Source organism: Pristiophorus japonicus, chromosome 8, assembly GCF_044704955.1.
Source record: "Pristiophorus japonicus isolate sPriJap1 chromosome 8, sPriJap1.hap1, whole genome shotgun sequence".
NCBI classification, from domain to species: Eukaryota; Metazoa; Chordata; class Chondrichthyes; family Pristiophoridae; genus Pristiophorus; species Pristiophorus japonicus.
The window spans coordinates 61,208,374-61,219,941 of NC_091984.1; positions in this window are offsets into that span (position 1 = coordinate 61,208,374).

An 11,568-nucleotide genomic window follows, 5' to 3' on the forward strand; every position below is an offset into this window, starting at 1 on the left:
CAACCTTCCCGCTCCTCTGTTGTACCAGGGCCCCTCCGATGCTCCTGCCCATGCTCCAAACGATGACCTTGGTCCTGATGACATCACCCAGTCGCCCACCTCGAGGCCGTCGCACATTTGTGTCAGCTCGTGCTGAAGCTGCAGTGGCATGCTCCAGCTATTTTTATAGATCCGACCTGCGGAGATGTTCTCTCGCAGGTCGGAGTGGCCCACAATGTTCTCGGTATGTGCACTTCTTCTAATTCCATGACACAATGCAACGTGATTCCATATCAGCTTTATGCAGCAACTTTTGTAAGAGATATTAGGGCCGAAATTCACCACTGCCGGAAACGAGTCACACCTACCATTTTTCTTGTATTTTGGCCACTGCAAAAATTCAGCAATTTGTCGTTTTTTTTTCGAGTGGGGCGGTAGTCGGTTATAATGGGGGCAGAAGTGGGGGCGGACGGAGTGTCCGCCGCTGTCAGTCATCAGCACCGGGGCTGGTGATGTCATCGCGCAGGTGCGTCAACACGTCTCTCCCCTTCGGTTACAGGGGAGAGCCACTGCGAGCTCTGCAACTTTTTAAATTAGGTCCACTGGGGGGACCCAGGGAGGTTTTCGGCTGGGCCAGTGGCCTGGCACTCATGAGGGGGTGCCAGACAGCCTGTTGGCGGCCCGGCTGAACCTGGGGGCATAATTGTCAGGCCGACCTGGCAGTCAGCTGACCAAAAAAAAGATGCCGTCCGCGGCAGTACGCACTCCCCTTTAATGGAGGCCATTTTATACAAGCCGTAAACACAGTGTCGGGGACACCGTGCGGTGGCCGGGAGATTTCCTCAGGTGAGATTTGTTTGCGGGGCGAGACATCGATGGCGCGCTTTTATAACGCACTTAGGAGGGTTCAGCAGCAGCGGGGCGAAAGTAGAGATCACCGGAAAAACCACCGGGGAGAATTTTGCGAGCGGCAGCTAATCGATTACAAATCGGCGACCATTCGACACTGCCGTGTGGCTGCCGCTTTCCGGCGATAACAGGCCTTATTGGGAGGCTGAATCTCAGCCCTATTAAATCAAGCCCCAGTCTGCCCCCTCAGCTGGACATATATCCTATGGTACTATTTCAAGGAAGAGCAGCGGCATTCTCTCTGGTATCCTGGCCAATATTTATCCCTCAACTAACACCACTAAAAAATAAAATCTAGTCGTTATTACATTGCTGTTTGTAGAACCTTGCTGTATGCAAACTGAGTGCCACATTTTCTACATTACACCAGTGACTACATTTTAAGAGTACTTCATTGGCTGCAAAGCACTTTGGGATGTCCTGAGGCTGTGAAAGGTGCTATATAAATGATATCCCCTGCCCTCTAACCCTGCTTTATCTGAAGACTACACTTGGTGCCACGGGAGGTTGACAAGTATGCTATAGAAGGAAATAGCTGGACTGGACGTGTTATGGTAGAGGGTATCAGCAATTGCTCTTCTGATTTATAGGGCTCAATTTTCCCCAATTTCGTTTTTTTGAGTATTTGAAGAGTTCCGCCCATTTTTTGGGGGCCCGACTAAGTCCAAAAAATTTGAAAGTTTCTCCGTTGTAATTTTTGAAATTGGCGCCGCGCAGCCTGTCCTTTAGCTTTGGGGTGGAGCCTAAGGTCTGAGCCGAAAAAATAATTCCCCCCCCCCCCCCCCCATGCCCTTCTACACATGCACAAAAAAGCCAATTTTTTACGGTACTGATACGGGCGTGCATGCCCAGTACACCTCCCAGTCTGCATTCAGCCATTTTTAAAGAGCCAGCTGTGTGTGAGAACTTTAATTCTGAGTGGAGAAAATCAGAGCTGCAATATGCAACATGGCTCAAGGACCAAGAATTTCTCACAGGACGAAGTGGAGGCACTAGTTACTGTAATTGAGGCCAGATGACATGAGTTGGACACCAGCAGAGGTCACATAAAAGTTACACCAAAAGAAATGAAGCAACGTTGGAACCAACTTTCACAAGATTACTGTGCAATGGTGACCACCCCGAGGTCTGGAGGCCAGTGCAAAATGAAGTGGCAGGACCTTGGTCAAGCAGTTGGTGTAAGTAATATTTTCATTTATTCACTGGAATTGCAATTCTAAATGTAACCATCTGTATGTCCTACCCAGCAGAAAGACACCCTCTCTAAAAAGTTATATTTTCATCTTTGCAGAGGAAGGTGGCCCACAACAAAAGAGAGAGAACTCGAACAGGAGGAGGCCCGGCAAATCTGCACCCACTGACACCCTTGGAAGAGAGGGTCGCTGCTTTGATGGGTCCTGCCTGGAGAAAAGCAACCACCACTGCACAAGCTGGGCCCACACTCGAGGAAGCGAGTAAGTCCTGCAAATTACATAGTCTGGCTTTGCTAAATGTTAAGTACTGCACGGGCTAGTCATGCTTCGGTTCATGGGGATGTCTCTGTCAGCTATGCTTCAGTTGATGCAATGTGCTATCATTCATTGTGGTCCTTCAAATGAGCCTGCTGCCTGCGCTGTGTGAGCCTACTCATGCCACCCTGTCCCCTCCTCTGCTGCTAACTATTTGTCTGTTCAGTTATATTTTGCAGAACTTGAGGCCAATCCTGACAAGGCTGAAGCTGATGCAGAAGAAGATTCAGACGCGGACGAGCCTGAAGAGGAGAATATCTTCCAATCTTCTAGACCAAGAGCATGGGGATGAGGGGGAGGGGGAGGGGTGGGGGTGGGGGGGGGGCGCGGATGGATGAAGCCCTGGCTGTTGTACTCGCTCCAGAGGAGGTGCTGGTGCCACCCATTGAGGCGCCTGAGTGGTGCGAGTGATGGGACATTTCCTGGTTTCACACTGTCCGAGGCTGCGGGTCCCAGTGGGATGCAGCGAGCTACACCCAGGGTGAGGAGGGGAAGGTGAGCTCGACAGCGCTCGCCTGAGATGCAGAATGTAACAGATGTGGTTCGGATGATGGCAATAAGTGGGGAGAACATTGACCTTACGCGATCACTCCTGGACACCATCAGTGAGGTATCAGGACTGTCGGGGAAGGAACAACACTTTCGCGAGAAATGGGAACACTGTCCGGGCACATTTGGGATGGAATGACGCAGGTAGCTGATACACTGTCGGTGAATATTAGAGAGGGAATGTCGGAGATAGTTCAGACACTGTCAGGGCACATGAGGGAGGGAATGTCGGAGTTGGCTGCTACAATAAGGGAACATGCCCAGACCCCACGGCGATTAACAGAATCAACTGCCACTCCCACTCCAATTCCCAGACCAACCTCTGAAGAGGCCCAAGCCGGGCCTTCCACATTACCGCCTGCCCACACCCCCCAACAAGAAGTGCACATTACCCGAGATGCTCGAAAGAATAAGCTTGGTATCAACCTGAGAAACACTGCGCCACCGCCTGCAGGCAGGGGTGGAGTCACCCAGATCAAGCACAGTGGATGGTCTTAGAATAAGGTGGAGGAGAGATGGGTTCAGCCTTTCTTTGCTGCTGCTGTTGTTGTTATTGTTATTATTATTGTTGTTGCTGTTGTTACTGTTCACAAATTAAAAATTTTTTGTAAGTAATGTAAATTTTCAAGTTTAAAAGTTTGTAAGTGATCTTAAAGTTTGTAAGTGATCGTAACTGAATAGTTTAAAGTTTGATACAAGAATATTTTTATTAAAGTTAAATTAAGTACAAATAAGTGTTAAAATTTTCAATAAAATATATATTTTAAATTATAATTGAATCATTTACATTATTTGTTCCATTATTATCACAACTTTTTGAACTAAAGAAAAATCATTTTTATTATTTGTTCCATTAACACAAAACAACATTACGGAACAGGTCCAAACAGTAAATATGGCCCATTTGGAATAGTTGCCGCTGAGCCTTCAGGCAGCAAAGTATTCACGGATGTGCAGCTGGTGCAAGGCTCAAGCACTCGTTAAAGGGACATGATGGTTTGCCCTCCTCTGCGTTCGTGCTCCGGGTTCAGGTAGTTGCATGGCTTCCTCGTCCTCGTCCTCCTGCTTGTCATCTGCATCTTCCTCCTCATCATCAGCCACTCTCACCTCAGGTGGGTCTTCTACAACAGCTGTTATTACCTCATGATGGCTAAGTTGTGCAGCATGCAGGACACAACAGTGAACTGACCGCCAATCTCAGGGGAGCATTGCAAGTAGCCTCCGGAATGATCCAGGCATTGGAAACTTTATTTCAAGATGCCAATGGTCCTCTTTATTATGCTGCGCATTGCAATGTGTGACATATTATATTTCCGCACAGCTTCCGTCCGGGTTACATGTAGGGGCGTCATGAACCATGAGGCAAGGCTGTACTCTTTGTCTCCTGTAATACCTGTAGCTCCACACGGTGGACTCCTGTGTTACTGCAGCCAGTGCTGTGTTCAATAAAGATCAGGTCACCTGACCTGGAGGCTTCCACAGAGTTCCGGAAGCTGCTCCCATCTTAAAAACGCTGTGTGAATTGTGTGCTCTCTGAATCTATCACAAATGGCGACGAAAATGGGATTAATCAGATAGAATAAGCTGAAATTTTTGTTGGTGAAGGATTCAGCCAGCCGACAGAGAGACTTTGAGAGCTTCTCTGTTTTGATTACAGCTACAAATCCGAGGTAAATTACAAGCACACTTGTTTGAACTGAAAGAAAAAAATTGGCTGCACCTATGGGAGTTATAGGACATTTGGGGGCATTTCAACGCAACCGGGAGAGTTTCAAAGCCTATGTGGATCGGCTAGAAATGTTTTTCACAGCAAACAATATCATCGAAATCCCCGATAATGAAGATAATAACCAGGTGCTGTTGGAACGAAAAAGAGCTATTTTCTTAACTGAGGCAGGGCCCGAATTGTATGAAATGCTGATAAATTTGCTTGTGCCTCACAAGCCAAAGGATACAACTCTGAAACAGATTCTAACTAAGCTAGAGCAGCACTACAGCCCTGTGCCTTTAGAAGTTGCTGAAAGCTATCGTTTCAGAATACAAAATCAAAAGGCCGATGAAAATATCAGTGAATACGTTGTAGCATTAAAAAAGCTATCTATTCACTGTAATTTCGGAGACTTTCAGAACCGAGCATTGCGTGACCGCTTTGTTTGTGGGATGAAAAATGATGCAATCAGAAGAAAGTTATTGACAACGACTGACTTGATTTTTGATTTAGCTCGTCAGACAGCTAGTTCAATGAGCATGGCCAACCAATATTCCTGAGAATTTCATGCTAATTTCAGTCATCAGACAACTGAGGTGAATCGCCTGCAGGTTCAAAGTAAAAGTCTCAGAAACTGGAAACTGGAAAACAGAGCATTGAAGTCCTGCTATCGGTGCCTGGGACAACACATTGCTCAAAATTGTCCACATGTAAAGCCAGAGTGTTTCTTCTGCAGGAAAACTGGGCATCTTGCAAAGGCATGCCGACTGAAGGGTAAACCAGCTTTCAAAGCTATGAGTAGAAATCCCCAGATACTACATAGCATGGAAGAACAACAACAGGATGAGGAGATGTTACAGTTAAATGTCATCAGGAGCACGAGGATAACGGATCGCGATTCGAAAAGTATCATAATCCACATAGATGTTGCGGGATTCAAGATACCCACGGAAATCGACATTGGTGCAACCGTGAGTGTAGTACTGGAGTCGCTATACCTCAACAAATTGTGTGATTTCCAACTGGAGAAATCCAAGATAGAGCTGTGAGGCTACTCGGGAGAGAACATTCCTGTGGTAGGTCATATCACCGTACTGGTGAAATACAAGGATCAAATTCAGAGCTTGCCTCAAGTAGTAGTGGCAGGAGACAAGCCTGCCTTACTAGGAAGAAATTGGTTGGGATCACTGAAGCTGGATTGGAGTGAGATTTTTCGTGTTGAAACGAGATTTGCATCAACCGATGATGTCATCAAGAATTATCCGAAGGTGTTCTGCGAAACAGGCAGTGTCAGGATACAGAAGATGGGTTTACTGCAAGCCACGTTCCATACCATATGCACTCAAGGAGAAAGTTGAGCAAGAACTCTACATTGCCAAATATAGAAGATTTGTTCATAACACTGACAGGTGGTCAGATCTTCTCAAAATTGGATCTTACGAATGCCTACTTACAGCTTGAACTAGATGAGAAGTCCAAGTCATGCTTGGCTATAAATACTCATCTAGGCTTATATCAATTTAATAGGCTACCATTTGGAATGTCTTCTGCCCCAGCCATATTCCAAGGGGTGATGAACCAGATTTTGCAAGGTATTGAAGGGTATAGATGATATACAAATTTCAGCACCAAATAGGCAAATTCATAATAACATATTGAATGAAGTCCTCAAACGGCTAGAGAAGCAGAGAATACGAGTGTCTGCTCGCAGGTGTGAGTTATTTCAAAACTCAGTGGAGTACTTGGTGTACAGAGTAAACAAAGATGGTTTACATCCAACAATGGGAAAGCTGGATGCAATCAGAAATGCACCCACTCCCAAGAATGTCACTGAACCTCGATCATTTTTGGGTCTTTTGAACTATTATGGGAAGTTCCTACCAAATTTGGCTACTGTATTACATCCACTGAATGAACTATTGAAAAAACAGGTCCATTGGAGTTGGTCAAAAGAATGCGATACAGCATTCAAAGAGTGTAAAAGCAAATAGGTAGAGAGCACCATGTTAGTTCACTATGATGTATCCAAGGAGATCAAGCTAGCATGTGATGCCTCTCCATATGGAGTTGGGGCAATGATCTCTCATGCATCACGTAATAGGGAGGAGAGATCAATTGTTTTTGCTTCACGCACTCTCAGTGCCAGTGAGCGTAAATATGCACAAATTGAAAGGGAAGCTTTGGCATTAATTTTGGGAGTCAAGAAGTTCCACAAATGCATCGTTATGGACTAAAGAAATGGTGGACCAGTTAAGCAAATACTTTGGTTCTGTCTTCACGAAGAAAGACACAAATAACCTTCCGGAAATACTAGGGGACCGAGGGTCTAGTGAGAAAGAGGAACTGAAGGAAATCCTTATTAGGTGGGAAATTGTGTTAAGGAAATTGATGGCATTGAAGGCTGATAAATCCCCGGGGCCTGATGGTCTGCATCGCAGAGTACTTAAGGAAGTAGCCCTAGAAATAGTGGATGCATTGGTGATCATTTTCCAACAATCTATCAACTCTGGATCAGTTCCTATGGACTGGAGGGTAGCTAATGTAACACCAGTTTTTAAGAAAGAAGGGAGAGAAAAAAACGGTAATTATAGATTGGTTAGCCTAACATCGGTAGTGGGGAAATGTTGGAATCAATTATTAAAGCTAAAATAGCAGCACATTTGGAAAGCAGTGACGGGATCGGTCCAAGTCAGCATGGATTTATGAAAGGGAAATCATGCTTGACAAGTCTTCTAGAATTTTTTGTGGATGTAACTGGTAGAGTGGACAAGGAAGAACCAGTGTATGTGGTGTATTTGAACTTTCAAAAGGCTTTTGACAAGGTCCCACACAAGAGATTGGTGTGCAAAATTAAAGCACATGGTATTGGGGGTAATGTACTGACGTGGATAGAGAACTAGTTGGCAGACAGGAAGCAGAGAGTCGGGATAAATGTGTCCTTTTCAGAATGGCAGGCAGTGACTAGTGGGGTGCCGCAGGGCTCAATGCTGGGACCCCAGCTATTTACAATATTGGATGAGGGAATTGAGTGTAATATCTCCAAGTTTGCAGATGACACTAAGCTGGGTGGCAGTGTGAGCTGTGAGGAGGACACTAAAAGGCTGCAGTGTGACTTGGACCGGTTAGGTGAGTGGGCAAACGTGTGGCAGGTGCAGTATAATGTGGATGAATGTGAGGTTATCCACTTTGGTGGCCAAAATACGAAGGCAGAATATTATCTGAATGGCGGCAGATTAGGAAAAGGGGAGGTGCAATGAGACCTAGCTGTCATGGTACATCAGCCATTGAAAGTTGGCATGCAGGTACAGCAGGCGGTGAAGAAGGCAAATGGTATGTTGGCCATCATAGGTAGGAGATTTGAGTATAGGAGCAGGGAGGTCTTACTGCAGTTGTACAGGGCCTTAGTGAGGCCTCATCTGGAATATTGTGTTCAGTTTTGTTCTCCTAATCTGAGGAAGGACGTTCTTGCAATTGAGGGAGTGCAGCGAAGGTTCTCCAGACTGATTCCCGGGATGGCAGGACTGACATATGAGGAGAGACTGGATCGACTGGGCCTGTATTCACTGGAGTTTAGAAGGATGAGAGGGGATCTCATAGAAACATATAAAATTCTGAAGGGACTGGACAAGTTAGATACAGGAAGAATGTTCCCGATGTTGGGGAAGTCCAGAACCAGGGGACATAATCTAAGGATAAGGGTTAGGCCATTTAGGACTGAGATGAGGAGAAACTTCTTCACTTAGAGATTTGTTAACCTGTGGAATTCCCTATCGCAGAGAGTTGTTGATGTCAGTTCATTGGATATATTCAAGAGGGAGTTAGATATGGCCCTTACAGCTAAAGGGATCAAGGGGTTGGAGAGAAAGTGGGAAAGGGGTACTGAGGTGAATGATCAGCCATGATCTTATTAAATGGTGGTGCAGGCTCGAAGGGCCTACTCGTGCACTTATTTTCTAAGTTTCTATGTTTCTATAAGCCCCTGACAGCAATCCTCCATCCAAAGTCCTCAGTTCCAACATTAGCTGCAGCCCGAATGCAGAGATGGGCTTTGATTTTGTCAGCATATACATATGATATTGAATACAGATGATCAGCTGATTACAGTAATGCTGATGCTATGTCTAGATTGCCTTCCCCATCAGAAGTTACACCCGATAGGGAAGAAGTGTTCTAATTTTCATACGTTGATGAACTGCCAGTCACAGCTGAAGAGATTGGTAGAGCAACCAAACATGACCCAGTCATGTCAAAGGTGTATGATTTTATTGCAAATAGCTGGCCAAACCAGGTAACAGACAAAGATATTCATCCATTCTTCATTTGTAGGAATGAATTATCAGTCGATAACGATTGTATTATGTGGGGTGCACGAGTGGTTATACCCAATAAATTCAGGTCCAAGTTATTAGGAGATCTCCATGACCAGCACCTGGGAATGTGCTTGACCAAGAGTTTTGCACGCAATTATTTATGGTGGCCAGGTCTTGATAATGATATAGAATACATCATGAAGCAGTGTACAACATGTCAATCGGTAAGCAGCAACCACCATCAGTACCATTACAGCCATGGAAATGGCCTCCCAGGGTATGGCAAAAGCTACATATCGATTTTGCTGAGCTAGAAGGACAACAATTGTTCATTGTGATTGATAGCCTTTCGAAGTGGATCGAGGTGTTTCCAATGTGGAAAATAACAACAAGTAAAACATTAGACATTTTACGAAGTTTATTTACTTCATTTGGCCTCCCAGAAGAAATTGTTTCTGATAATGGACCACAAATTCATTCAGAAGAATTGGCACAGTTCACAAGCAAAAATAGTGTGAAATATACCAAGGTCCACTGTACCACCCTGCTTCGAATGGTGCAGCAGAGCACACTGTACAAATTGTAAAACGTGCCCTCATCAAACAAATGTTGGATCCAAATCCAAAGAAACAACAGTTGTCATTGGATCACAAATTGGCTAATTTTCTAATTACGTATCATAATACTCCTCATACAACTACTGGTAGAACACCAGCAGAGTTGTTTCTCAAACGACAGCCACAAACCAGATTCTCGTTGTTTAAACCAAATTTGGCACAGTCCGTAGAAGAGACACAATTAAGACAGAAAGAGAATCATGATAGAGGTAGAATAAAAGAGAGAAGTGTGAAATTAAATCAAAAGGTGAGAGTGAAGAACCATCACCACAAATGATTAAAGTGGTTATTAGAAAGAGTGGTGAAGATATGTGGTCCTCGCACATATTTGGTCAAGATGTTTGATCATGGATAGGTTAGGTTTGTACACTTTGATCATATTTTACCAGAGACATGGAAGGAGTTGAAGGTGGGAATGATTCAATTATTTCTGACTCATCAGATAGTTTTGATACACCAGTAGCATATCCTACATCCAATGTACTGGAAACAAATCCAAAAGAAAATCAGAATTTAATCTGAGTCTGTGTCAGGCAAACAAACAATCTGAAGTTAGAGTGAGTTCAAATGGAAATCAAGGGCATCCCTTGGAGGAAAACCTTCCTCAGGATCAGCCTCGAATGAGTTTAAATTCAACACCATATTTAGAAGGTTCTGTTCGAGAGTGAAGGTATCCTATTCGAAACAGAAAACAAGTGGTTAAGCTTAATTTGTAAATATGGAAAAATAAGTCCATATCTTTTGTTATGTATAACCATGCAAGTTATGTATGATGATTGTTTGTTATAATAACTTCTTCATTAAGGAGGGAGAAGTGTAATGTCTGTAGCTCCTGCATTACTGCAGCCAGTGCTGTGTTGAATAAAGATCAGGTCACCTGACCTGGAGGCTTCCACAGAGTTCTGGAAGCTGCTCCCATCTTAAAAAGGCTGTGTGAATTGTGTGCTCTCTGAATCTATCACATCTCCCAATAGCCAGCTTTGCCCTTCTGGCTGCTACTCTCACATAAGATGACAGCATCATGGGTGCTCCCAGGGTATCTCGCATCAACTGCCATGATGCGATGCATATCGTCAAAGATGAGCTGCATGTTCATCGAGTGGAAGCTTTTTCTGTTCCTGTACATCTTGGAATCGTCCAAAGGTGCTCGCAAGGCGATGTGGGTCCAATCAATGCAGCCCTGTAGTTTGGGAAGCCAACAATCCTGAAGAAGCCCACAGCCCTGTCACGCATTGCCTGGGCAGCCATAGGGAACTTTATATAGTCATTCCTTCAGGCATACAGTGCAGCAGTCACCTGCCGAATGCAGATATGTGTTGCATGTTGAGAAATGGCGCCCCCATCCCCAGTTGTGGCCTGAAATTATCCAGATGCATACAATGAAAGTGCAGATGTAACCTTTACTTCAACTGACAAAGCAGTCCTTCTGACACTTCTAGGGTGCAGGTCTGCTTTTATTAATTCACAGATCTCGGTTACAATTTGTTTGCAGAAACGCAGCTTCTCACACAGTCTGCCTCACTCAGGTGCAGGTATGAACACCTGTCTCGGTATACCTGATTTGGTCAGGCCTCCTGCCCATCATCCTATGTGCTCTGAGGTTCCTCAGGTGATGCTGCCAAATCAATCTTCTCCTCCGCAACACCGTCATGCAGAAGGTATGCACGAGGTATGGCATTGTCAATATTGATCCCTTAATTAAATTGTAGCTTTGCAATAACATGGTAACACTCGGACAAAGCACTCACACCTCTTCTTCCCTCTCTCTCTCCAATGTGGATGCCCTAGTATGGACCACATCCTGGTCTGCACTTGCTTAAAACGGGAAGCTAGGCATTCAATGAAGACATTTGGGGCAACAAAGTCTAATGCAATTCTTGAATTTTTGATTTTTTTCAAACTACCATCCCACCACTGGACCTCTCCTCACCGGGCTCGAGGGTTGGAGCGTCGGCCAGCAGAATCGCTCCCGCGCCTGGACACAGGGG